Raw genomic sequence first — 27,500 nt, forward strand, 5'->3', positions numbered from 1 at the left:
GGATGGGTCTATGAAGGATGAGGTGAATCATAGAATTGATGAGGGGAAAAGGGTGAGTGGTGCACTTAGGAGTCTGTGGAGACAAAGAACTTTGTCCTTGGAGGCAAAGAGGGGAATGTATGAGAGTATAGTTTTACCAACACTCTTATATGGGTGTGAAGCATGGGTGATGAATGTTGCAGCGAGGAGAAGGCTGGAGGCAGTGGAGATGTCATGTCTGAGGCAATGTGTGGTGTGAATATAATGCAGAGAATTCGTAGTTTGGAAGTTAGGAGGAGGTGCGGGATTAAAAAAAACTGTTGTCCAGAGGGCTGAGGAAGGGTTGTTGAGGTGGTTCGGACATGTAGAGAGAATGGAGCGAAACAGAATGACCTCAAGAGTGTATCAGTCTGTAGTGGAAGGAAGGCGGGGTAGGGGTCGGCCTAGGAAAGGTTGGAGGGAGGGGGTAAAGGAGGTTTTGTGTGTGAGGGGCTTGGACTTCCAGCAGGTGTGCGTGAGCGTGTTTGATAGGAGTGAATGGAGACGAATGGTTTTTAATACTTGACGTGCTGTTGGAGTGTGAGCAAAGTAACATTTATGAAGGGGTTCAGGGAAACCGGCAGGCCGGACTTGAGTCCTGGAGATGGGAAGTACAGTGCCTGCACTCTGAAGGAGGGGTGTTAATGTTGCAGTTTAAAAACTGTAGTGTAAAGCACCCTTCTGGCAAGACAGTGATGGAGTGAATGATGGTGAAAGTTTTTCTTTTTTGGGCCACCCTGCCTTGGTGGGAATCGGCCAGTGTGATAATATATATATATATATATATATATATATATATATATATATATATATATATATATATATATATATATATATATATATATATATTAGATCCATTTATAATTAATAGAATTTGGGAAGAAGTTAATAATACACTGGATAAAGAATTTTTAAATTTTCTTGGGTAGAATAGCTTGGGGGTGAGTTGTGCAAAGGACCTATCCAAGTTGGCTCGCCGTGCACCACGCCCCAGCTCTGAGGAGCTGGATGAGATTTTTGCCTTATAATCGGTGATACACACGTAACAACATGTACCGTATATGCCACCTTTATATCAACAATGTATCTCTTAAATCTTCTGTGCCATATTATGTAATAAAATATTCCTATTGGAAAAAAAAAAATAGCTTAAAAGATGGGGTGGTAGGGGAAGTGGAATATTCAAATGGCTTCAGGAAGAAATCCAAATATTCTTCCTTGAAGCCTTTTTATCCACTTCTCCGAGGCTATGGGTCCCACAATTTACACCAGAGGTGGACCCCAAATATATATATGTATATATATATATATATATATATATATATATATATATATATATATATATATATATATATATATATATATATATATATATATATATATATATATATATATATATATATATATATATATATATATATATATATATATATATATATATATATATATATATATATATATATATATATATATATATATATATATGCGATCTTGGCTTAAATATATATATATATATATTTATACAGGATGGGGTCCACCTCTGGTGTAAATTGTGGGACCCATAGCCTCGGAGAAGTGGATAAAAAGGCTTCAAGGAAGAATATTTGGGTTTCTTCCTGAAGCCGTTTGAATATTCCACTTCCCCTACCACCCCATCTTTTAAACTATTTTTTTTTTACCAATAGGAATATTTTATTACATAATATGGCACAGAAGATTTAAGAGATACATTGTTAATATAAAGGTGGCATATACGGTACACGTTGTTACGTGTGTATCTCCGAATATAAGGCGAAAATCTCATCCAGCTCCTTAGAGCTGGGGCGTGTGCCCAAAATGCAGCAGGCATTACCCCTTTGAACAGCCACACTGAGCTGCTGGAACAGAAAACTAACTGCCCTGGGATCCCTATTTACCCTGATGAGTCTTTTTCCCAGCTGCTTAAGGAAATTAGATGCACTCTTTCCCCATGAGCCAAGGGTCTCTGAGCCTATGGGAACAAACATGTAATGATGGGCAAGTTCTCCATATTTTCTAGACTTTTGGGACTCCCTGAAGCTGGCAGCGGCCCCTCCTTCCTCGCTGGTGTATTGGAGATAGGTATCAGCCAAGGTAGATGCACATGTATAGTCCCACACCACCTGCTTCCCATCTGTCCAGGCTTGAAGGGTGATACCATCTGGACGCTTCTGGCTGCCATCAGATCTGCATAGTTGGGTGGCTCCCTTATTGCTGGGCATCCAGCTGTTGTGAGGCTCCTCTTGATAATGTTATTAACCTCCTCATGTCTTGCAATCTTTCTCTCGGAGTTACGGCACACAAAACCATGGTACCTGAATTGGTCTGCTGCTTCACTGCCACAAATACACCTGTGTTCGGCGAGAATAGGGGCGGCAAGTCGAAGGGCAACACCAATGCGGATGGTCTGTGGGTCGAGGCTTGTGCCAAGGCTGGAGTTGGGAACAGCCAACAGAAAGTCCCCAGCATGAGGGGCTCTGACTGCCAGGAGGTGGGCTCTATCCTTCCCTGACTCTCTCTGAAGCATTGTTGAGGCAATATTTTCCACTATTGGACCATCCCAGTGCGATTGTTTATAGTTGTTGGGGGGAGCAGGTCTGGTTTCAGAGCCCGTTAGATTATCCCAGATCATTGCTCCGTCAATGAATTTTTGATCCTGGACTCCAATCTTGTCCCTAAGATGTTCAGGGAGAATCGCTGCTACAAGCTCTCTGGATGCAATACACGAGGACAGAAAAGCAGGTAACACAATCTGTGATGACTTGCGGACACCAATGCCTCCTAGTCTGACTGGGAGTGTAGCTTGGTTCCACTGCCCGTCTTCTAGAGTAAGGTTAAGTACTTTCGTAAAAATCTGCCTCGGAATACTGTCATATTCGTGCAGTATAGGGTTATCATATGAAGGTGCACATCTTAGGAAATATGTCAACCTGGGCAGACTCAAGCACTTTGTGAGAAGGTACAAGGCATCGTGGGTGTCCTGATTGCCTATTCGTTGTTCCATTCTCCTTAACTCTTCCAATTTCTTCCTGAGAATTGTGTCAATGGCATTGCTTCCCAGAGGTGCTCCTAGCAAGACACTATTTGTGGGGGCAATGACTGCTGCTCCTGGTAGTTTTGATCTCACTGCATTTATCACTTGTTGACTGACTGAGATGATTTCACATTTGGATGGATTCAGGATGAGACCCATTTCCTGTCCCCGTGTCATTACCTGTGTAAGGTCATGTAGGAGGGACTCCTTTGTACCTGCTAGTGTGCCATCATCTAGGAACCAGATGTTTAGCTCGCTGGTCAGTCTGACTGTGATTTCCCTAACTGCTATACAGAAGAGAAATGGTGCAAGAGGATCTCCTTGTTGGACACCCTCCGATGATGTGATTTCATGCTCTCCAAAGAGAAGCATTGATTCCTTGCTATACCCAGCCGAAACAAAAGGGAAGAGACCAGGGAAATGTTCTTGTACTGCTGCTAATACCACGTCTCTTTTCAGGAGATTGAACGCATTCTTGAAATCTAATTTTACCACTGCATTGTCCTCAGGCAGGTTGTTGATATACGCCCTTGTTGCATGAACCGCTGCTTCACTTCCTTGAGAGACCCCAAAGCCAAGCTGGTTTGGTTGAAGCATCATGGCTGCCTGTGCACGAATACTTTGGACAGCAGCTTTGGATACGAGGCGGCGTAACGTGTTGCCTACTGCAATTGGCCGAATTCCTCCACCCTTCTTTTTAAGTGCACAAAGTGCTGCACCAAGAAAGAAAGGTCTAATTTCATCAGTAATCAGACCAGCCAAGGAATTGTTGACGAACCTTGTGATCTCTGAAAGCAGTGTCTCTGCAATTTCCCCAATAACTGGATTAACCATTCCCTTTAAATGCTGTGGCCTTATTCCAGTGTAACCCCCAGCAGACCCAGATGGGAACGACATTATTGCTTTGTAAATGTCTGAGTCTTCCACAATCAATGGTTCCATAGTGGGGACAGAGGTGTTGGAACTGTTGGTGCCACTGGTTTCCCTGGCAGGGTGCTTTCCTCTAAGTGCTTCAGCAGTGTCAGCATCCCTGGGAGCAACTGTATCTTCACTGGTAATAATTCTGATTGCCCCCACTGTGTTGCCCTCTTCAATTTTCTTGCTCACCTGGACTCTGACTTTTTCACTGTCAGTAGAGTGAGTGGGGGTTCTGCCTCTCCCTTTTTCGTGTTGACGGGGAAGGCGGATGAGGTTATCAACTCTAGGAAAATCTCTTAAGGATTTAATTATCATTGAGGCTAGCCTCTTTCCCTTTCTTTCCGGCACAGCTAAGCAGACATTGTCAAAAAGTAGCAAAGTTGTGCCATGCCTTGATGGTTGGTGGAGCATTTAAGATAGTGGAACCATCGTTTACTTTTTTCAGGAGGTCTGTAAGTTTCCCAGCTGTGTGTGGACGGGCTGCTTTGGGAATATGTGTGAGTGTCCTCGTACCTGTTGCTTTAATTGCTTCCAAGAGATTGTCTGATGAAATGAAATCTGTTGGAGTGGGTTCAGGTGCCTGAGGTGGCTCTGGATCATCACTTTCCACAGGAGGACATCCTGAACCAGGGCAACTACTGTGTTTGCGGAGGAAACCATTAGAGTTGAGACAACGAAGCTGTAAGCATGACCGACACTTGCCTCTCCTAGTATTGCCAGCCGTGCCATTTCCCTGGCTGCTTGCTTCCTCCTGGTTGGCATCCATCTGCTAGACTAGACAATAGGAGTGGAATATGACATGCTGTGTGGGTATGGTGCGTGGAAGGTAGTGAACTTGACCGTGGTGGCCTGGTGGAGTTTGAGGGGCCGGGAGGGGAAGGGGAAAACTTCCCCTGGGAATTAGGTGGGGGAGGCGCAGGTTGAGTGGGGTTATCCCGGGGAGTACAATACACATGGACTTGCACACTATATATTGTTCACACTGTCTTACAATACACATAACTTTATTTGTTTCCCATGTACACTATGAACAATGTGGGTATGGGCACTGCTGAACCAATGTGTTCACTCACCATCTAGTTACACATCCCACCTCTTCCACCCACCCCCGTGACGTGGGGGAGGATGCACTGACTGGTCACTCCCTCGTTAACATTAATTTCACATTGTTTTTCCATAACATATGCCTCTAAATAGTCCATGCATCGACACAATCATTTCCAAGTTAACTGGAAGCATGGTGCATGGTGCTGGATATAGATGTTTTTATAAGAGCTTTTCGAGGTTTGTATGAACGATAATCTTGGCCGGTACTCATACACAGTGTAGGCCTTATACTCCCCCACCCCTCCACTGGCCGTCTTCCTCACTACCACCACTCACCAACATTCACAAACTGCACAACACTTCCACAATTTACCTTGAAACGGTGCACTGAAATGTCTTCTCTCTTCACTGGAATCTTCCCAGTGTATTCACAATAAGTCCTGTTGAGTCTTAACCTGGTCAGCCAAGCTAGATGTTGTACCCTCCATTGTTAAGGATTGTGTGGTCTAGTGGACTAAAGCGTCATGCATTTTCTTTCACCATGAGGCGGGCCAAAACAGCATGGGTTCGACTCCTTGGCTAGTGCAGTGTTGTTATTGATCAATACCACTTGTTCCTTGGGTACAGTAATATAATATACTGCTTGTAGAGCTAGTACATGCACACATGTACACACACACACACACACACATGTACACACACACACACACACATGTACACACACACACACACACACACACTCGTGGAGGAGTCACGCGGTTTGAGCTCGTGTTTTGGTGGTAATTTCTGACTGTGCCATAAGGAAGAGAGTGTGGGATATAGGCGTGTGCATGCATAAGAGTGCATATAATCACTTAAGCCCCGAAAATAGAAAATATAAGTGATCACAGAAAAGAAAACAAAGGAAATAATGACTAAGTGTTTAGTGGGGGCCGTTGGAAGGAAGATGAACGGTTGTGTCAGGCCTAAATAGTGTTGCCATAATAACGCAGTGGGGTATTTGAAGAATAAGTGTGACTCAAGACCAGGGAGATAAGAGATATGTATAGATGTGTCAGTAAATACAGTGAGTGAGTGAAAAAATTAGATGAGCTAGAGACTATAGTGCATACAGGAAGTTAGTGGAAAAATTACCGAGAAGCATCAAGCATCTTCAACTTCTGGGACAGGACGGACCCGCAATGTTACTCCACTGCCAGCCGCAAGCAATATTCACCTAGTTTGAGTTGCATGGGGTCAATAGTACCTGTCTCTAGCTGGAATTGGGGGTGACTCTCCTAGAGCTATCAGAATTAGAATAAGCAGCATTTACTGGCATTTAATAGAATTTAGAGGTATCGGCATACAGGCGAAGCCTAGTGTATTTATTTTTTAACGTAATTTTAAACGCATAAGACAGTACAGTGGGAACCAAGAGATTGGGTACATATGCAATACATATGTAGTACAAACGTAGGAAATAAGGACTGTTTACATAAACATATGCACACACACTAGGTGAGAACAGGCTCTGCTGTTAGGCACTTAAATAGCTGTAGCTCGCACACACATATACACACACACGCACACACACATACACACACATGCACACACAAAGTCATGAAGATTGGGGAAGGGCAAAGAAGGCCGCAGACGGAGTACAGTCTAGGGGGTCAGAGACTACAAACCTCACTCAAGGAAAAAGATCTTGGGGTGAGTATAACACCAGGCACATCTCCTGAAGCGCACATCAACCAAATAACTGCTGCAGCATATGGGCGCCTAGCAAATCTCAGAACAGCATTCCGACATCTTAATAAGGAATCGTTCAGGACCCTGTACACCGTATACGTTAGGCCCATATTGGAGTATGCGGCACCAGTTTGGAACCCACACCTAGCCAAGCACGTAAAGAAACTAGAGAAAGTGCAAAGGTTTGCAACAAGACTAGTCCCAGAGCTAAGAGGTATGTCCTACGAGGAGAGGTTAAGGGAAATCAACCTGACGACACTGGAGGACAGGAGAGATAGGGGGGACATGATAACGACATACAAAATACTGAGGGGAATTGACAAGGTGGACAAAGACAGGATGTTCCAGAGATTGGACACAGTAACAAGGGGACACAGTTGGAAGCTAAAGACACAGATGAATCACAGGGATGTTAGGAAGTATTTCTTCAGCCACAGAGTAGTCAGTAAGTGGAATAGTTTGGGAAGCGATGTAGTGGAGGCAGGATCCATACATAGCTTTAAGCAGAGGTATGATAAAGCTCACGGCTCGGGGAGAGTGACCTAGTAGCAATCAGTGAAGAGGCGGGGCCAGGAGCTCGGACTCGACCCCCGCAACCTCAACTAGGTGAGTACAACTAGGTGAGTACACACACATGCACATGCACACACACACACACACACACATACAGACACACACACACACACACACACATATACAGGATTTCACACCTTCCTGTGAAGTCACCCTCTAACCTTTCCTTTCACCCCCATCTCTCTCCCTCTCCTCCTCTCTCTTCCTCTCTCTCTCTCTCTCTCTCTCTCTCTCTCTCTCTCTCTCTCTCTCTCTCTCTCTCTCTCTCTCTTTACACAGGGTTTGACAAAGTTAAGGATCCCTAGTTTTATTGACAAGCTATTTACAGGTTAAGGATTCCTAACTTTATTGGCAAGCTAAGAGTTGTTACCTACATCAGCTCATTTGAAAGCATTTTTATTGTTATGAGACATACAAGTAGGGAACAGGATGAAGTTGGAGCCATCTGTAGGCCATCTCTCTCTCTCTCTCTCTCTCTCTCTCTCTCTCTCTCTCTCTCTCTCTCTCTCTCTCTCTCTCTCTCTCTCTCTCTCTCTCTCTCTCTCTCTCTCCCCTTTCTCTCATCCTCTCTCTCTTCCTCTCTCTCTCCCTCTCCCTCTCTCTCTCTATTCCCTTTTTTTTACTCTCTCTCTTCCTCTCTCTCTCTCTCTTCCTCTTTTTTTTTCTCTCTCTCTCTCTTCCCTAGTCACTTCCCCATCTCTCTCTCTCTTACCTTTTCCGAAACTGCAGTAGCCAGGGCTAAGGTCCTAGAATTTGAGGTAAACAGGCTGAAGCAAGTCTCAGGGGTAGTGACCAGAGAAGACACACCATACGAAGCTGAGAGGCTGAACAGGAAGGAAGGAGATATGAATTATGCTAACCTCATATCAGCCTGCAAAGAAGGGCCAGGGAGTGGAAGGGAAGAGCAGATGGGTGCAGATGGAGAGGGAGATAGGTCGAATGCTGAGGCACAACCATGCTACCAAGAGCCACTGGAAAAATCAAGGGAGAAAATGACCACATACAGACAGGAACCAGAGTCACAGAGGGAGAGGCAATGGGAGGAGGAAAGGGCAAAATCAGTGTTTATCCATGGGCTTCGGGAGAGAGAGGAAAGGACTCACACTGAAAGACGGCAGGAAGAAAGAAAGGAGATTGAGAAAATCATCACGGAAATAGGGGGAGTAGACATGGAGGAGATTGTAAATTTTCAGAGAATAAGGGGTACTTGAAGAGGAGAAACCGACCGATCAAGCTGATTCTCAGGACAGAAACAGTGTGGAACAGGATCCTCCAAGAGAAACCACGGTTGAAAAGCTCAGAAGAGTACAAGAAGGTGTTCCTAGACAGAGACAGAATGCAAACAGAGAGACAGCAGCTGAGGGAGAGGACAAAAAAGCGAAAGGAGCTAGGAAAGGAGACAAGGATGGAACCAGCAGAGGTCAGTCAGAGCAGAACAGAGCAGAAAGGGCAAGCACACACACAACTATCCTCAGAACTCCACAATCTATCACACCATCCCAACACACAACACAATCCATACCCACAGCTTCCACCCAACCACAACCATAGAATCCCACAGTATGCTACCAGGTCTCCCACCCCCACAGGCCCCCCAAACCACAGTGTTGGAAAGGAAACTGAAGGTATGGTACACAAACGCTGATGGAATAACAAACAAGTGGGAGGAGTGGCACAAAAGAGTCAAAGAGGCATCACCAGACATCATAGCGATCACAGAAACCAAGCTTACAGGTATGATAACAGATGCCATCTTTCCAACAGGATACCAGATCCTGAGGAAAGACAGAAGGAACAGGGGGGTGGAGGAGTGGCATTGCTGATCAAACACCAATGGAATTTTGATGAGCTGGAGAGAGGAGACAGCGGAGAAGAAAGTGATTGCATAGCGGGAACGCTTCACTCTGGAGGTCCCAAGGTGATAATTGCAGTGATGTATAACCCACCACAGAACAGCAGGAGGCCAAGGCAAGAGTATGACGAGAGCAATAGAGCAATGGTTGACACACCGGCTGCAGTGGCCAGAAGAGCTCATGCATGCAGGGCAAAGCTCCTGATCATGGGCGACTTTAACCACAAGGAAATCGAATGGGAGAACTTGGAGCCACATGGGGGCCAAGATACATGGAGGGCTAAGATGATGGAGGTGGTACTGGAAAACTTCATGTACCAACACATAAGGGACACTACAAGAGAGAGAGGAGAGGATGAACCAGCAAGACTGGACTTAGTATTCACCTTGAGTAGTGCAGATATTGAGGACATCACATATGAAAGACCCCTTGGGGCCAGCGATCATGTGGTTTTGAGCTTCGAATACACAGTAGAACTACAAGTGGAGGGGGAAGCAGGAAGGCCAGCACAAATGAAACCAAACTACAGGAAAGGGGACTACACAGTAATGAGGAACTTCCTGAATGAGGTTCAGTGGGACAGAGAACTGGCAGGGAAGCCAGTTAATAAGATGATGGAATATGTAGCAACAATGTGCATGGAGGCTGAGGAGAGGTTTGTACCCAAGGGTAACAGGAATAATGAAAAAGCCAGGATGAGCCCATGGTTCACCCAAAGATGCAAGAAGGCAAAAACCAAGTGTGCTAGGGAATGGAAAAAATATAGAAGGCAAAGGACCCAGGAGAATAAGGAGAGCAGTCATAGAGCCAGAAACGAATATGCACAGATAAGAAGGGAGGCCCAACGTCAATATGAAAACGACATAGCAGCAAAAGCCAAATCTGACCTGAAGCTGTAATACAACCACATCAGGAAGAAAACAACCGTCAAGGACCAGGTAATCAGGCTAAGGAAGGAAAGAGGGGAGACAACAAGAAATGACAGTGAAGTATGTGAGGAACTCAACAAGAGATTCAAAGAAGTGTTCACAGAGGAGACAGAAGGGGCTCCAGAAAGACGGAGAGGTGGGGTACACCACCATGTGCTGGACACAGTACACACAACCGAGGAAGAAGTGAAGAGGCTTCTGAGTGAGCTAGATACCTCAAAGGCAATGGGGCCAGATAACATCTCTCCATGGGTCCTGAGAGAGGGAGCAGAGGCGCTATGTGTACCCATAACAACATTATTCAATACATCTATCGAAACAGTGAGATTGCCTAAGACATGAAAGACAGCAAATGTGGTCCCAATCTTTAAAAAAGGAGACAGACATGAAGCACTAAACTACAGACCAGTGTCGCTGACATGTATAGCATGCAAAATCATGGAAAAGATTGTCAGGAGAAGAGTGATGGAACATCTAGAAAGGAATGATCTCATCACCAGCAGCCAACATGGTTACAGAGACGCGAAATCCTGTGTCACAAATCTACTGGAGTTCTATGACATGGTGACAGCAGCAAGACAAGAGAGAGAGGGGTGGGTGGATTGCATTTTCTTGGAGTGCAAAAAGGCGTTTGACACAGTACCACACAAGAGATTAGTGCAAAAACTGGAGGACCAAGCAGGGATAACAGGGAAGGCACTGCAATGGATCAGGGAATAATTGTCAGGAAGACAGCAGCGAGTAATGGTACGTGGCGAGGTGTCAGAGTGGGCACCTGTGACCAGCGGGGTCCCACAGGGGTCAGTCCTAGGACCAGTGCTGTTTCTGGTATTTGTGAACGACATGACGGAAGGAATAAACTCCAAGGTGTCCCTGTTTGCAGATGACATGAAGTTGATGAGAAGAATTCATTCGATCGAAGACCAGGCAGAACTACAAAGGGATCTGGACAGGCTGCAGACCTAGTCCAGCAACTGGCTCCTGGAGTTCAATCCCACCAAGTGCAAAGTCATGAGGATTGGGGAAGGGCAAAGAAGACTGCAGATGGAGTACAGTCTAGGGGGCCAGAGACTACAAACATCACTCAAGGAAAAAGATCTTGGGTTGAGTATAACACCAGGCACATCTCCTGTAGTGCAAATAAACCAAATAACTGCTGCAGCATATGGGCACCTGGCAAACCTCAGAACAGCATTCCGACATCTTAATAAGGAATCGTTCAGGACCCTGTACACCGTGTACGTTAGGCCCATATTGGAGTATGTGGCACCAGTTTGGAACCCACACCTAGCCAAGCATGTAAAGAAACTAGAGAAAGTGCAAAGGTTTGCAACAAGACTAGTCCCAGAGTTAAGAGGTATGTCCTATGAGGAGAGGTTAAGGGAAATCAACCTGACGACACTGGAGGACAGGAGAGATAGGGGGACATGATAACGACTTACAAAATACTGAGAGGAATTGACAAGGTGGACAAAGACAGGATGTTCCAGAGACTGGACACAGCAACACGGGGACACAGTTGGAAGCTGAAGACACAGATGAATCAAAGGGATGTTAGGAAGTATTTCTTCAGCCACAGAGTAGTCAGGAAGTGGAATAGTTTGGGAAGCGATGTAGTGGAGGCAGGATCCATACATAGCTTTAAGCAGAGGTACGATAAAGCTCATGGTTCAGGGAGAGTGCCTTAGTAGCGACCAGTGAAGAGGCGGGGCCAGGAGCTTGGACTCGACCCCTGCAACCTCAACTAGGTGAGTACAACTAGGTGAGTACACACACGCACGCACAAACTGGAAAAATTTTCTCCAGGAGGGGAGTGTCAGTCCCCTTCAGCCCTTTTCAGCCCTGAGAGACGACCCTCTCTGAAAGGGCAATGGCATCTTGCATGTTTCCGCATCAACCCTTTAATTGTAAGCAGCCGACCAGCGTGTGTCATAGTCATGTTATTCCTTGCAAGAGGCCACTGTTGCAACCTGTGTGAGTTAACGAGAGTAATTAATCTCTGTACCATAGCAGGAAAGGTACAGAAAAGCTCCTACCTTCGGTTTATTCACATTAGGGACAATAATGAGATATGTTTCACTGTGATTGAGAAATATCAAGAAATCAAGCAACCTGCATTGCTTCCTGTGGCAGTTTGGCAAGGAAGGGAAATTATGCTGAAATCAGCGTCTGCGGGCCGCATCAAGAGGCGGAAGGTGCCGTGGGTCAGATTGCAATAAACCACAGTACAAGGAGCGTGTTAAGGGAGCCCATAACAGTTAGCACCTGAACTTCTTTATATTTAGTTTGATTTCTTTCATTTTTTTTTTTTTTTGTACGCAAAGAAGCACCTTTCCATTTTAATGTGACCAAGTTTCAATAAGATAGCTCAAAAAACAACTGAGAATTTTTTTTACTAATAATCATACATATTAAACCATACCAAGGGTGAGGTTTGATCCAGCGGTCAGAGAGTCTCAAAACTCCAGACCGTCGCGTTAGCCACTGGACCAGCTAGCCACAATAAGATTCGTCCAATGGGTATATTTTTACACCATAGGAAGGTTAGCATAGGCACCACTGTGACCACAAATGCAAGTTTTTACAGACGAATCTCCAGCTAGCGTGGCCGTGATGAACTCTAGCTCAAGCCCCCTCAAAGCCGTTAACATGACTCACGAAATCGTAATGACACGATTGCAAACAAACCATACCACGGGTGGGGTTTTATCCCGCTGTCAGAGAGCCTCAAAACTCCAGACCGTCGTGTTACACCACTGGACCAGCTAGCCACAATAAGATTCGTCCAACTAGGTACATTTCTACAATGCAACGACCTTTGTTGCTGGTGCTGCTTAAATAAGCAAAATCTTTGATCAGCCAGAGATACAACAGATACTAAATCAATGGAGTTGTCGTTGGAGATACATACCTCCTAAGTCTCCATGGCACGGAGGATTTTATGAAAGAATGATCAGCATCATGAAAGGTTGTTTGTGGAAGACTCTTCATCGTCAGCAAATCGACTTAGAAGAATTTTGTGCAGTCGTATCTGAAATAGAAAATAGAGTCAACAACAGACCTCTAACTTATGTTACCGATGATCTAGACAATTTAGAAGTGTTAAGTCTATCTCATTTGCTCCATGGCAGAAGGCTCGAACGTGTTCCTCAAAGTAATGATAAAGAAATCATAGAGGATCCTACTTACTTTGAACCTGAGCAACTCAGACATAAATTCAAGCACCTTAATAAAGTAATTGAATGTTGTGAGAAAATTTGGTGAGAAGATTATCTCACCTCATTCAGAGAAGACTTCTATGGAATGGTGTTCCTGAAAATTATAAGTCCTTAAGACCTGGTGACATAGTGATTATTGACAATGATGGTCCAAGGTCCCATATGGAATTTTCAGGACAGTTGATGTTTTGAGCAAAGGTGCAGTGAATAAGTGGGCCATTGATAAATTAGTGATGTTAGAATTACACAGTATTGAAAACAAATGAAGTGAGCCTCGAGAAGCTCCACAGACTAAAGTTGTTCAGAAAAGACAATCAGCAGTGGTGGCGAGTGAGAAAATCAAATTAATATTAAGTGATGAATAAGTCACCTGCAGCGAACCTCCACCACCCCCCAGTGTGGAGAAATTATCTCCAGGAGAGGGGTATTGGCCCTCTTCAGTCCTTTTCAGCTTTGAGAGGCAACCCTCTCAGAAAGGGCAATGGCACCTTGCTTGCTTCCACATCAACACTTTAATTGGAAGCAGTTGACCAGCATGTGTCATAGTCATGCAACCAATGTGAGTTAACCTGCATTGCTTCCTGTGGCAGTTTGGTAAGGAAGAGAAATTATGCTGAAATCAGCATTTGGGGGCTGAGCCAAGAGATGGAGGGCGCCCTGGGGCAGATTGCAATAAACCACGGTATGAGGAGTGTCTTACATGTGCACTGACCTTATCAAAGGAACTATAACAGTGTGTCCTCGACTTTTCAGATTTGGTAGAATATTTTGACATTACCACGTAAGACAAACTTTGTGGAATGTAGTTTATCAGTGAGTGTTGCCAATTTCCAGATTGAGTGGAAGACGTGGACATTCTAGGACACTTCAGCTTCTATCAAGTCACCTACATCTGTCGAACATGGTGTATTCAACACTAGAGCTCACGCTGCAACTAACAAGGTAGGTTTCATTTTCACTTATCAATCAGGGAAGCTGCAGTTTCAGATGATACCAGGTTACTGAAACCGTCCTATAGACGGCAGTGAGGTGTGGGCTTTTGAGCCCAAACACATGTCATCAGCACTCATTTTCTGAGATATGCTGAAATAACACACCTTTGGCATAATTGTACTTACACCTTCTTGTCATCTACAGCCCAAGAGAGTGGGAAGAACAACTCAAGACACGTCTTTGGAGACAGCTGTGAAGGTGAGAGCTGTCATTTATTATTATTTGGTTTAGCTTACTCCATTCCCTAAAACACACACACACACACACACCGGTGAAGAGGCAGGGCTAGGAGCTATGACACGACCCCTTCAACCACAACCAGGTGAGTACAACTAGGTGAGTACACACACACACACAATGAGATGATGGAATATGTGACAACAATATGCAAAGAAGCTGAGGAGAGGTTTTTACCTGAGAGTATCAGAAACAACAAGAAAACCAGGATGAGCTCTTGGTTCACCCAAAAGTGTAGAAAGGCAAAAACTAAATGTGCTAGAGAATGAAAGAAGTGTAGAAGGCAAAGGACCCAGGAGAATAAGAAGAGCAGTCATAGAGCCAAAAATGAATATGCACAAGTAAGAAGGGAGGCCCAACGACAATACAAAAATCACATAGCAGCGAAAGCCAAATCTGATCCAATGCTATTGTACATCCATATCAGGAGGAAAACAACAGTCAAGGACTGGATAATCAGGTTGATTAAGGAAAGAGAGGAGTTCACACGAAACGACCGCGAAGTATGTGAAGAGCTCAACACAAGATTCAAAGAAGTGTTCACAGAGGAGACAGAAGAGATTCCAGAAAGACAGGGAGGTGGGGTACACCATGAAGTGTTGGACACAATAAATACAACCAAGGAAGAAGTGAAGAGGCTGCTAAGCGAGCTAGATACCTCAAAAGCGATAGGGCAGGATAACATCTCTCCATAGGTACTGAGAGAGGGAGCCGAGGCACTATGTGTACCACTAACAACAATCTTCTAGTCCCAATTTATAAAGTAGGAGACAGACACGAAGCATTAACCTGCAGACCAGAGTCACTAACGTGTATAGTGTGTAAAGTCATGGAGAAGATTATCAGCAGAGTGGTAGAGCACCTAGAAAGGAACAAGCCTATCAATGACAGCCAGCATGGTTTCAGGGATGGAAAATCCTGTGTCACTAACCTACTGGAGTTCTATGACAGAGTGACAGCAGTAAGACAAGAGAGGGGTGGGTAGATTGCATTTTTGTGGACTGCAAGAAGGTGTTTGACACGGTTCCACAAAGGAGATTAGTGCAAAAGCTGGAGGATCAGGCAGGGATAACAGGGAAGGCACTGCAATGGATCAGGGAATACCTGTCAGGAAGACAACAGCGAGTAATGGTATGCAGAGAGGTGTCAGAATGGGCGCATGTGACGAACAGGGTTCCACAGTGGTCAGTCCTAGGACCGGTGCTGTTTGTGGTATTTGTGAATGACATGATGGAAGCAATAGACTCAGATGTGGCCCTGTTTGCAGATGATATGAAGTTGATGAGAAGAATTCAATCGAACGAGGACCAGGCAGAACTACAAAGGGATTTGGACATGCTGCAGTCCTGCTAAGTGCAGGTTCCAAACTGGTGCTGCATTCTCCAATATAGGCCTAACATACAGTGTACAGGGTCCTGAATGACTCCTTATTGAGATGTCGGAATGCTGTTCTTAGGTTTGCTAGGTGCCCATATGCTGCATCAGTTATTTGGTTGATGTGCACCTCAGAAGATGTGCCCGGTGTTATACTCACCCTAAGATCCTTTTCCATTGAGTGAGGTTTGTAGTCTCTGGCCCCCCTAGGCTATACTCCATCCGCAGTCTTCTTTGCCCTTCCCCAGTCTTCTTGACTTTGCACTTAGTGGGGTTGAACTCTAGGAGCCAGTTGCTGGACCAGGCCTGCAGCCTGCCCAGATCCTTTGTAGTTCTACCTGGTCCTCGTTCAATTGAATTCTTCTCGTCAACTCCACATCACTGCAAACAGGGACATTTCTGAGCATATTCCTTCCGTCATGTCGTTCACAAATACCAGAAACAGCACCGATCCTAGAACTGACCCCTGTGGAACCCCGCTGATCACAGGGGCCCATTCTGACACCTCTCTGCATACCATTATTCGCTGTTGTCTTCCTTACATGTATTCCCTGATCCATTGCAGTGCCTTCCCTGTTATCCCTACCTGTTCCTCCAGCTTTTGCACTAATCTCCTGTGTAGGAACTGTCAAACGTCTTCTTGCAGTCCAAGAAAATGTAATCTACCCTCCCCTCTTTTTCTTTTCATACTGCTGTCACTCTGTCATAGAAGATAGAACTAAAGAGCAAAATGGGTATAACATCAGGAACAAGAACATCACCAACCAGTGGGGGAACCTGAAGGAAGGAAAGGAGATATGTTACACTCAGAGATACTATCAGACTATCAGGAGTCCCAGAAAAGTGGTAGAGTGAAAATTACAGAGGTGTTATCAGACCATAGAGAGATCCAGGCTATGGGAGGCTGAAGGGAAATTTATGAAGAAAGATGACAGGGGGAGGGAAAAGGACGGAAAATATCATAAATGAGATAGTAAAGGAAAACATCATCCAGCTGACAAATTTTCAAATAAGAGGGTTCTCATGGAGAAGAAGACGTCCAGTCAAACTGATTTTCAAGTCGGAAATGGTGTAAACAAGGATCCTGCAGAAGAACGCACAACTAATTGGCTTATCAAATTCCCAGCAGGTGTACCTCGACTGATTCTGCTCTTGACTCTCGCCCAGGCAGGTCATAGCAGCTCTCCTTACTTACTCTGTCTCCCTACGATCCCCATTGGGGAGGGGAACCTTTACCAGCGTTGTCATCACGTTGACTTACACGATGAGCTACGCAAATCATGTAAAGATCAAACCAAGAAATGGTACCGTTGGTGATTCAACGAAGATTGCTCTTGCAACTGTTGTTCAGGGAGCACTGGAAGTAAAATTCAACACCATATTGTCACTGAAAGAAGCATTCATTGTTTTGTGTCACGATGATGCTGAAGCAGAGAAGCTACTCACTACAAAAGCCATCACTACTGTTACTACTCAAGGGTTTACTGTTACGTCATCTCCTGCCCTCAGGGCAAGGAAATCAGTATTCCTAAAAAAACTGGACAAGATTCTGACGTCTCAAACACCTGCTGAACTCAAGTCATCCATCGAGACGCAAAATACTTGGGCTACTGTTGACAGCATTACAAAAATCCCAAGTGCAACGTCCATGATCAAGGTCACCTTCACTGACGTGAACATGGCTGCCACTGCACTGAACGAAGGTCTTGCTGTCTACTACTACTACATCAGCCCTACCTACATTGAAGCAGAGAGATATCACTACATCCAACATTGCTGGAACTGTTATTCATACCATCACACCACCAAAGCATGTCCAGTAAAAGACAAGAAGTTCTGCACTACATGTGGTAGTGAGGGACACGCCTTCAGTTCCTGCACTGCTGCTGCTCCAACACAACCAGCGTGCTTAAACTGCAAGAGTAATGATCACCATACACTGGCAGCAAAATGTCCTACAAGAAAGAATATTATGAAGAAAACACAAGATGCAGCAAAGAAAAAACCTACTAGCAACACTCCAACATATGCAGCAATTGCAAAAATACAAGCAGACACTACAAAATCACTTCAAGCATCTACTCAGCCCGCCTCCACCACCACCACTACCATCACTCCTCCAACATGTGACGTAACGAAGATTCACTACTGTCTACTATACGCTCATATGCAAAACATGGCTGTACCTGGATCATTTAACTCTACCATCAATGAGTTATTTGCATTAAATAACATGCCTTCATTTACATTTCCAGCATCTCCACCTTCTGAAGAAATTCTCAAATTCACCAAAAACTTAATCGCCAACTCTTCTGCAGAAGTTCCATCAACACCACCAACTAGTGACGTCAGTCCAACAACGACCAATGAGAAGCCTCCACCGCCACCACCTCTCACTGAATCCAACCAATCAGAAGCCTTACCACCAGAAACATCTTCTAATTCGTCTACTGAAGTTGAAAAGAAGTAACACCACTTTCCTCTACTCCACCACCGCCTTCTCTACTTAGCTCACGTCGATTACCTGGAACACCATGGGTTAAACACAAAGGACTCATATTCTACACCACGAGGCGGTACCCTGCAAGCATGACTCGCCTAGAACTCATCCAACATCTCCAAGACAACACTGTATCATACCAAAGCGAAGAAAGACCATTCCCTACCTACAACCAGATACTCCACCAACTCCAAACCAACGAATACTACTACAGCTCTCCCATAAGTGTGATACAACTCTCCCGTAAACAATTTACCGCACTAATAAACGGTTTAAGACCATAACCAACTCATCCTGCTTGCTGCCTTCTGACACTCCCAGCTCCTACCGCTGCCTTCGCCATCCTCTCCTAGTGAGCCAAGCAATGACATCAGTCAATCCTCTCTATCGACGTCTCCAGTACTTTTGTACCATATGTCCCAAAGTAGTTGGGCCACTTGCCTTGATTCCTCCTCTTCCCCTCCTCCCCATCCTTTTCCAGTTATTTCCATCCTTCCATATCCTTCTTCCTTCCCATCTTACGACAGATCTCGTCGTCCTCGATTCGATTTGATTCGTACCTCGACTGTGAAAGAATGTGAGAAGAAAGACAGAAACTGAGAGAAATGATACAAAAACTCAAGGGGCAGGGTTGTAGACAGGTAGTGTAACCCAGACTCAGGAGGAATGTCGTGGGGGTTTGTCAGGAGATACTGGAGTAAGAAATACATAAGTTGGATGTCTTGGAGGCATATAATTAAGAGAGTCTTGAGGGGATCCCAGGCCTGCCTGTCGAATCTGCTATGCCTAGCGGGTAACTGAGAGAGAGAGGCCTGTAGCTGGCGACTCACATGTGAGAAGTCTCGTGACGTCACAGCTAGAAGGGACCCTTACTATAAATAGCTGGGATTATCTAAGTGTACTACACAAATACACAGCAACATACTGACAGGAAGAGCAAAGACAACCTCCCTCAGAACCACCTGCAGAAGACTCTCAACCTCAACAACCCCGCTGCAACCAAGCAAACTAACTCAAAACATCCCTCCATACCCACAGCCTCCCCCCCACCATAAACTCCATCTTTACAGCAGCCTCCCATTGTATCCTGCCAAGTCGTCCACTCCTCCCAACTCCGACAAACCCCCCAGAACACAGTTTTAGAAAAGAATCTCAAGGTATTGTTCACAACACAGAGAGAATAGCAAATAAATGTGATGAGTGGTACGAAAGATTCATGGAGGCATCCCCAAACAACATAGTATTCATGGAAATGAAGCTCGCAAGGATGATAACAGATGTGATCTTGCCATCTGGATATCAGTTCCTGAGGAAAGATAGAGGGCGCACATGGAGAGGATTAGTTACACTGCTCTTCAAAAACCAGTGAAGATTGAAGGATATGAAAGGAATGGAAAAAGTGGAAACAAGGGACTACATAGTAGGAATACTTCAAACAGGGGGTCCCAGTGTGGTGATTGCAGAGATGTACAACCCAACAGAGAATACGAGGCCAAGACAAGAAAATGATGAGAGCAATGATGGACACACTAGCTGAGGTGGCCAAAAGGCCCATATGGGAAGGACAAAGTTAATAGTTGTGGGTGATTTTAATCACAAGGAGATTGACTAAGAAAACATGGAGCCACATGGGGAACCAAAAATGTTGAGAGCTAAGATAATGAAGGTGGTATTGGAAAATCTCGTGCATCAGTTTATCAGGGACACTACCAGAGAGAGAGGAGAGGATGAACCAGGAAAGCCGGACCTTATATTTTCCTGGAATAGTTCTGACACTGAGATTATCACATATGGAAGGTCCCTCGGAACTAGTGATCACTTGATCCTGAGCACAGAATACATTGAAAGTGGAGAGTAAAGCAGCACGAAAAGGACAGGAGAAGCCAAACTACAAAAGAGAGGACTACACAAGCATGAGTAATTTCATTGATGAGGTACAGTGGGACTGAGAACTGGTGGGAATAACAGTAAATGAAATGATTAAGTACGTGACCATAAAATGCAAAGAGACAGAGGAGAGGTTTGTACCCAAGGGTAGCAGAAATAATGGGCAGACCAAAACGAGCCCATGGTTCACCCAAAGGTGTAGAAATACAAACGGACTAGAGAATTGAATAAAGTACAGAAAACAAAGGAACCAGAAAAATAATGAGATCAACTGAAGAGCCTGAAATGAATACACATGGATAAGGAGGGAAGCTCATCGACAATACTAGAATGATATAGCATCAAAAGCCAAATCTAACTCAAAGGTATTGTACAGCCACATCAGGAGAAAAACAACAGTCAAGGACCAGGTAATTAGGCTGAGAAAGGAAGGTGGGGAGAACACAAGAAACGACAGAAAAGTAGGTGAAGAGCTAAACACGAGATTTAAGGAAATATTTTCATTGGAGATAGACTGGACTACAGTAAACCGGGATAGAAGGGACACCAACAAGTGCTGGGCATACTACATACAACAGAGGAGGAGGTGAAGAGGCTGCTAAGTGAGCTACATACCTCGAAGGTGGTGGGACCGTACATACCTCTGTAGGTCCTGGGAGAGGGAGCAGAGGCACTATGTGTGCCACTAACAACACTATTCAACACATCTATTGAAACACACCTGTGTCACTGACATGCACAGTATACAAAGGCATGGAGATGCTTGTCAGCAAACAACTGGTGGAACACCTAAGAAGAAATAGGATTATACACAATAACCACCACGATTTCAGAGAGGGAAATCCTGCATCACAAATTTACTGGAGTTTTACGACAAGGTAATAGAAGTAAGACAGGAGAGAGCGAGGTGAATAGACTGCATTTTCTTGGGCTGCAAGAAGGCTTTCGACACAATTCTGCATAAAAGATTAGTGTAAAAGCTAGCTGAGTAGGCAGGAATAACAGCAGAGGCACTGCAATGGATCAGAGAACACTTGACTAAAAGGAAAAAATGAGTGATGATACATGACGAGGTGGCAGAGTGAGAGCTTGTGACGAGCAGAGTTCCACAGAGGTCAGTCCTAGGGTAGGTGCTGTTTCTGGTATATGGGAATGACATAAGAACATTAGAACATAAAGTAAGAACACTGCAACAGGCCTACTGACCCATGCAGAGCAGGTCCATGTCTCCCCCCCGGATTAGCCCAATGACCCACCAAGTCTGGTCACCTCCACTCAAGGAAGGAGCACGGCACCAGACCCAGCAGCACAAGCTAATCAGGTCCAACTCACACCCACCCACACCCACTCATGTATTTATCTAACCTATTTTTAAAACTACACAACATTTTAGCCTCAATAACTGTGCTTGGGAGTGTGTTCCACTCATCCACAACTCTATTACCAAACCAGTGCTTTACTATATCCTTCCTGAATCTGAATTTTTCCAACTTGAAACCATTTCTGTGAGTCCTGTCTTTGCTGGAAATTTTCAGCACGCTATTTACATCCCCTTTATTTATTCCTGTTTTCCATTTATACACCTCGATCATATCCCCCCTAATTCTACGCTTTTCGAGAGGTGCAGATTCATGGCCCTCAGTCTATCCTCATAGGGAAGATTTCTGATACATGGGATCATCTTTGACATCCTCCTCTGTACGTTTTCCAGAGCATTTATATCCATTCTGTAACACGGTGACCAGAACTGAGCAGCATAGTCTAAATAAGATCTAACCAAGGATATATAGAGTTGAAGAGCAACCTGAGGACTTCTATTATTTATATTTCTAGATATGAAGGCAAGAATTCTGTTAGCTTTATTGCAAACACTAATACACTGTTGTCTTGGTTTTAGATTACTGCTAACCAGAACTCCTAAATCCTTTTCGCAATCAGTAGTATTAAGATCTACATTATTTAGTTTATATGTGGCATGGTCATTTTCCTCTCCAACATTTAGAACTTTGCATTTGTCTATATTAAATTGCATCTGCCACTTCTCCGACCATTGCATCAGTCTCTTCAAATCATCCTGGAGAGCTCTAGTGTCATCATTAGAATGAATTGGATGGCCTATTTTGGTGTGATCAGCAAATTTGTTTATGTCGCTATTTATTCCCCCATCTATGTTGTTTATGGAAATTATGAACAACAAAGGGCCCAACCGCTTGTGACATGCCCCCATTCTGATTTCTCCCCATTTATGCAAACTCTCTGCTGCCTATTTGTCAGCTATGCCTCTACCCAGGAAAAAATTTCTCCTATTCCCTGTGCCTTAAGTTTCCTCAATAGCCTCTTATGTGGAACTCTATCGAAAGCTTTACTGAAGTCCATATACACAATGTCATATGCATTACCATGATTTACCTCCTCAAACACCTTAGTGAAAAATGTTAGTAAATTCGTAAGACAGGAATGCTCCTTTGTAAAACCGTGTTGAGAGTCATTAATCAATCTGTGCCTATCAAGATGGCTACGAATTGCTTCAGCAATTATTGATTCCATAAATTTTCCCACTATGGAGGTAAGGTTTATTGGTCTATAGTTCGAAGCTAAGGACCTGTCACCTGCCTTGTAAATAGGTATTACATTTGCCATTTTCCACTTATCAAGCACTATGCCAGTTTGTAGTGATATGTTAAAAAGATTAGCCAAAGGAATGATAAGTTCTTCTCTACATTCCTTTAACATCCTTGCAAACAGTTCATCAGAGCCTGGGGATTTGTTAGGTTTTAGTTTCTCTATTTATCTGAGGACCATGTCACAATAATAAACTATGCAATCGCGCATAGTTTATTATTGTCCTGTTCTACATAATCTATTATTTCAGGAGTATCGCTAGTATTTTCCTGGGTGAAAACTGAGAAGAAGTAGGTATTGAGAATTTCACATATCCCTATCACTGTCAGTGATCCGATCAGAATTACTCTTAAGTGGGCCAATCTTGTCCCTAATCTTACATATGTATACCTGAAAGAACCCTTTAGGGTTAGTCTTTGAATCCCTTGCGACCTTAGCCTCATAATCCCTTTTTGCTTTTTTTATTCCTTTCTTTATTTATCTCTTTAATTGAATATATTCATTTCTTAACAGCCCATTCCCTATTTTGATACGCCTATAAATGCCTCTCGTTTGACCAATGAGATGTTTTAATCTATTGTTCATCCATTTGGGATCATTTTTGCTAAATCTAATTTCCCTCCTCAGAACAAAAGTTGTTTGGGCAGCTAGAACTATTCTCTGAAAAACGTCCTATTGGCAACCACGATCACCTACCTGACCCATAGTCAGGACATCCCAATTTAGCCCACCCAGGAAATTTTTCAGCCGTGCTAGCACACAGCTAGCTGTTGGGCCGCCATCCGAGGCATACGGAGGTGTGGGAGCTTCTAAGCTAATTTCATTCTCATCCATGTTTGGTGTAATAGCATCACAAGCAGTATTTATACATTATTGTAACCACAAACGAGTGGTATTGATCAATAACAAAACTGCACTAACCAAGGATTCCAACCCATGTTGCACTGGCCTGCCTCATGGTAAGCAAAAACCACATTTCTCTTTAAACCACTGGACCACCCAACCCTACAAGAATGGCACAGGCAGCACACAGCTAGCTGTTTAGCCACCATCCGAGGGCATATGGAGGTGTGGGAGGCCAGTACAACATGGTTCGAATCCTTGGCTAGTGCAGTGTTGTTATTGATTAATACCACTCGTTCGTGGTTACAATAATATATAAATATTGCTCGTGAGGCTAGTACACCAAACAAGGATGAGAATGAAATTAGCTTAGAAGCTCCCACGCCTCCGTATGCCCTCGGAGGGTGGCTGCGCCATTCTTGTAGGGTTGGGTGGTCCTGTGGTTTAAAGCAACATGTGGTTCTCGCTTATCATGAGGCAGGCCAGTACAACATGGGATCGAATCCTTGGCTAGCGCAGTGTTGTTATTGATCAGTACCACTCGTTCGTGGTTACAGTAATATAGAAATACTGCTCGTGAGGCGAGTACACCAAACAGGGATGAGAATGAAATTAGCTTAGAAACTCCCACACCTCCATATGCCCTCAGATGGTGGCCCAACAGCTAGCTGTGTGCTGGCTGCTTCATTCTTGTAGGCTTGGGTGGTCCTGTTGTTTAAAGCATCATGTGGCTCTTGCTTACCATGAAGCAGGCCAGTACAACATGGGTTCGAATCCTTGGCTAGTGCAGTGTTGTTATATATATATATATATATATATATATATATATATATATATATATATATATATATATATATATATACCTATATATATGTATATATTATTGTGACCATGAACGAGTGGTATTGGTCAATAACAACACTGCACTAGTACACAAACAGGGACTAGAATGAAATGAGCCTAGAATCATCCACACCATCGTTTGTCCTTGGGTAGGGAGTACCGCATCCAGTTCCATTGGATGCCTTACTCTTAAGGATCACATGGTTCAGTGGATAAGGGCATCATGTGTTCATAGTTCCTTGATAATGTGAGTAGTCACGAAAGCCCTTGAAATTTCACTACTCTTTTACAGTGGTTGTTTTGCATATTTTAAAATCACCTGTTTACTGTGATCTTATTGTATATATATATACATATATATATATATATATATATATATATATATATATATATATATATATATATATATATATATATATATATATATATATATATATACATATATATATATATATATATATATATGTATAGAAAGGGGTTTAGTTATAGGTAATACATATTTTAAGAAAAAGAGGATAAATAAGTATACACGATATGATGTAGGGCGAAATGACAGTAGTTTGTTGGATTATGTATTGGTAGATAAAAGACTGTTGAGTAGACTTCAGGATGTACATGTTTATAGAGGGGCCACAGATATATCAGATCACTTTCTAGTTGTAGCTACACTGAGAGTAAAAGGTAGATGGGATACAAGGAGAATAGAAGCATCAGGGAAGAGAGAGGTGAAGGTTTATAAACTAAAAGAGGAGGCAGTTAGGGTAAGATATAAACAGCTATTGGAGGATAGATGGGCTAATGAGAGCATAGGCAATGGGGTCGAAGAGGTATGGGGTAGGTTTAAAAATGTAGTGTTAGAGTGTTCAGCAGAAGTTTGTGGTTACAGGAAAGTGGGTGCAGGAGGGAAGAGGAGCGATTGGTGGAATGATGATGTAAAGAGAGTAGTAAGGGAGAAAAAGTTAGCATATGAGAAGTTTTTACAAAGTAGAAGTGATGCAAGGAGGGAAGAGTATATGGAGAAAAAGAGAGAAGTTAAGAGAGTGGTGAAGCAATGTAAAAAGAGAGCAAATGAGAGAGTGGGTGAGATGTTATCAACAAATTTTGTTGAAAATAAGAAAAAGTTTTGGAGTGAGATTAACAAGTTAAGAAAGCCTAGAGAACAAATGGATTTGTCAGTTAAAAATAGGAGAGGAGAGTTATTAAATGGAGAGTTAGAGGTATTGGGAAGATGGAAGGAATATTTTGAGGAATTGTTAAATGTTGATGAAGATAGGGAAGCTGTGATTTCGTGTATAGGGCAAGGAGGAATAACATCTTGTAGGAGTGAGGAAGAGCCAGTTGTGAGTGTGGGGGGAAGTTCGTGAGGCAGTAGGTAAAATGAAAGGGGGTAAGGCAGCCGGGATTGATGGGATAAAGATAGAAATGTTAAAAGCAGGTGGGGATATAGTTTTGGAGTGGTTGGTGCAATTATTTAATAAATGTATGGAAGAGGGTAAGGTACCTAGGGATTGGCAGAGAGCATGCATAGTTCCTTTGTATAAAGGCAAAGGGGATAAAAGAGAGTGCAAAAATTATAGGGGGATAAGTCTGTTGAGTGTACCTGGTAAAGTGTATGGTAGAGTTATAATTGAAAGAATTAAGAGTAAGACGGAGAATAGGATAGCAGATGAACAAGGAGGCTTTAGGAAAGGTAGGGGGTGTGTGGACCAGGTGTTTACAGTGAAACATATAAGTGAACAGTATTTAGATAAGGCTAAAGAGGTCTTTGTGGCATTTATGGATTTGGAAAAGGCGTATGACAGGGTGGATAGGGGGGCAATGTGGCAGATGTTGCAAGTGTATGGTGTAGGAGGTAGGTTACTGAAAGCAGTGAAGAGTTTTTACGAGGATAGTGAGGCTCAAGTTAGAGTATGTAGGAAAGAGGGAAATTTTTTCCCAGTAAAAGTAGGCCTTAGACAAGGATGTGTGATGTCACCTTGGTTGTTTAATATATTTATAGATGGGGTTGTAAGAGAAGTAAATGCGAGGGTCTTGGCAAGTGGCGTGGAGTTAAAAGATAAAGAATCACACACAAAGTGGGAGTTGTCACAGCTGCTCTTTGCTGATGACACTGTGCTCTTGGGAGATTCTGAAGAGAAGTTGCAGAGATTGGTGGATGAATTTGGTAGGGTGTGCAAAAGAAGAAAATTAAAGGTGAATACAGGAAAGAGTAAGGTTATGAGGATAACAAAAGATTAGGTGATGAAAGATTGAATATCAGATTGGAGGGAGAGAGTATGGAGGAGGTGAACGTATTCCGATATTTGGGAGTGGACGTGTCAGCGGATGGGTCTATGAAAGATGAGGTGAATCATAGAATTGATGAGGGAAAAAGAGTGAGTGGTGCACTTAGGAGTCTGTGGAGACAAAGAACTTTGTCCTTGGAGGCAAAGAGGGGAATGTATGAGAGTATAGTTTTACCAACGCTCTTATATGGGTGTGAAGCGTGGGTGATGAATGTTGCAGCGAGGAGAAGGCTGGAGGCAGTGGAGATGTCATGTCTGAGGGCAATGTGTGGTGTGAATATAATGCAGAGAATTCGTAGTTTGGAAGTTAGGAGGAGGTGCGGGATTACCAAAACTGTTGTCCAGAGGGCTGAGGAAGGGTTGTTGAGGTGGTTCGGACATGTAGAGAGAATGGAGCGAAACAGAATGACTTCAAGAGTGTATCAGTCTGTAGTGCAAGGAAGGCGGGGTAGGGGTCGGCCTAGGAAGGGTTGGAGGGAGGGGGTAAAGGAGGTTTTGTGTGCGAGGGGCTTGGACTTCCAGCAGGCATGCGTGAGCGTGTTTGATAGGAGTGAATGGAGACAAATGGTTTTTAATA

This window comes from Cherax quadricarinatus, chromosome 4 (assembly GCF_038502225.1).
Source record: "Cherax quadricarinatus isolate ZL_2023a chromosome 4, ASM3850222v1, whole genome shotgun sequence".
NCBI classification, from domain to species: domain Eukaryota; kingdom Metazoa; phylum Arthropoda; class Malacostraca; order Decapoda; family Parastacidae; genus Cherax; species Cherax quadricarinatus.